This window comes from Penaeus chinensis, chromosome 9 (genome assembly GCF_019202785.1).
Source record: "Penaeus chinensis breed Huanghai No. 1 chromosome 9, ASM1920278v2, whole genome shotgun sequence".
In the NCBI taxonomy this organism is placed as follows: domain Eukaryota; kingdom Metazoa; phylum Arthropoda; class Malacostraca; order Decapoda; family Penaeidae; genus Penaeus; species Penaeus chinensis.
Genome location: NC_061827.1, coordinates 24,127,178 through 24,129,677, shown reverse-complemented (window position 1 = coordinate 24,129,677; position 2,500 = coordinate 24,127,178).

Sequence of the window (2,500 nt, the reverse complement as noted above, 5' to 3'; positions counted from 1 at the left end):
AGGGAAGAAAGCTGGAGAGAGCCAAACCAGCCCCACCTTCATCCCAGGACGAGACTCCTCTAACCACTCCAACCCAGGCTATACCTTCACAGGCAGATTCAAAACAGGCTGAATCTGTGCAGCTAGTGCCAGAACATGCTGACCTTACCCAGGTAAAACCAGCAAAGAAAAAGATAACCACAGAGACAAAGCCTGAAGTGAGAAAAGCCAAACTAACAGAAGTCAGAGCTACCAAAGGCTCTCCACCCCCCAGTGGACCCAGGGATAGCTTGACAAACAGCCCAAAACAGACGAAATCAGCGAGGACCTCACAATGGAGTTATCAGACTCCGATACCTCTCAATCCGAATATGATGACGTATCTGATGTAAGTAACATCAAGTAACACTATGACACACAACCTAAGCATACTACAGTGGAACATCAATGGCTTTTCCTCAAGGAATGCCATCCTCCACACAATAAAGCGATCAAGGAGCATTGGCATTGTCATGCTCCAGGAGACATTAACAGTGGAGGCTGTTCACTTCTTAGGGTATCATGTCTTCATGCTGCCACACACAGCTGGCAAAAGAGGCTTGATCACCCTGGTCAGAGCAACAATCACCTGCTCCACAATAGCCGATGCACCGCACTGTGGAAACGATGCTGAATCTCTTGCTGTTAAGATTCAAAATGTGTACAGCTGGCCAAACTGTAGGAGCTTAGACATTAGCCAGGTCTGTGCTACTGCAGCACATGACCGAGTGATCATAGGGTAAGATTTCAATGCACACCACCCCATCCTGGCTTCGGATGCGGCCGGCCATCACATAGCCAATGTGCTTCAGACATTCCCTGAGATTGCTCTACTCAATACCCAAGAGGATGTTGTCCTAGAGCTCACCTTGACCACTGCAACTCTGTTGGAGAGAATTAGCTGGTGTGTCGATGAGACTGTCACAAGTGACCATTATGGAAATATAACTACCCAGTCCAAATACCACAACCAAATCCAAGATGGAAAACAAACAAGCCCAACTGGCAGGCGTTTCAGAACACCTTGGCCCATTTTCTGAGATGCAATGAACCCCTATAAAATGAACATGGGGAAGTGCTTGAAGCCAGACTTATCAATGTCATAAATCAAGCAGCCTCACTGACCGTACCTAAAACTCGGCCTGGGTCCAGGAGTCACAAAGACGTCTGGTACTTAAATGACGAGATAAGGGAGTAAACATGTGTCAAAAACAATTCCGAAGGCAAAGAACCCCTGACAACCTAGTCCTCCTAAGGGAGGGTGTCAGGGATGCCAAGGAAACTGCCAACAGAGTCAGGCAGGAGAAGTGGCTGAAAAGTCCTTCTACCACCAAACCACCCTTACAGAGCTATGGCAACAGGCCAGGCAAGCTTCTGGCAGAGACCCTCAATCAGAGACAAATAGAATGGCGCACGAGTTCTCTGCGAGAACAAGCAGCAACAGTCTGGCAGCCAAACTGAGGGCAATATAAGAACGCCTACAAGCAGACAGACTTGCTCATGTCAGAGAAAGGGCAGCCGAACCCAATAGCTCAGAAGTTATCTTTTCGCAGAGGGAACTAAGAAAAAACTACAAAAAACAGTTCTAGCACAGCCCCAAGTTCTGATGGGGTTTCGTACCCCATAATTTCCCACCTAGGATTAGCAGGTGAGCTTGCACTCTTGCAACTCATCAACAAGTCCTGGGAAACTTCCACTCTACCCCAAAGCTGGAAGATGGCTACCATAGTTCCCATCCCAAAACCAAAGGAGCCAGGGAAGTACCATCCCATCTCTCTTCAGCTGTCTAGCCAAGACGTCCGAGAGGATGGTACTAAACCGATTCCAATGGAAAATGAGACCCCCACATGAACACACCTCCATGGGTTCACAAAGGGGCATGAGCACAGCACACAGCATAGCCACGCTCTTAAGCACAATCAGCACTGGCATATCTGTGGTAGTATTCCTAGACCTGGATAAGGCTTTTGAATTAGCAAGTCCACTTGCCATTCAGGAGAGCCTGATCCAGAAGGGAATCAGAGGAAAGCTCTTGGCTTGGATAGGTAACTATTTCAGGAACAGTACAGCCAAAGTCAGATTCCAAGGTCACCTATCACAGCACATGCCACTAGTAAATGGAACGCCACAGGGTGGGGTTCTCAGTCCAGCCCTATCCAACACCCTAATGTCCTATATCCTCAGCATACACCTTCCAGTGGGGTGCAAGATCATCTCCTATGCAGACGATCTAGCAATCACGTCCACTGGACCATATTGTCTAAATAAAGCCCAGCATTATCTGGAAGTTGTATCTGAGGAGTGTTGTAGGACAGGATCTCTGCAGTCAAATCAAAAGCTATGGCTCTGAGACAAAATGTTCAAGGGACAAGGACTTCCAATATCTTAGGGTAAGGATTGGCCAGACCCTCTCCTTCCATAAGTAGGTCCAGTACCTGGTTGACCGAACCAAAGCAAGACTGTCTGTCATGAAAGCAATGAC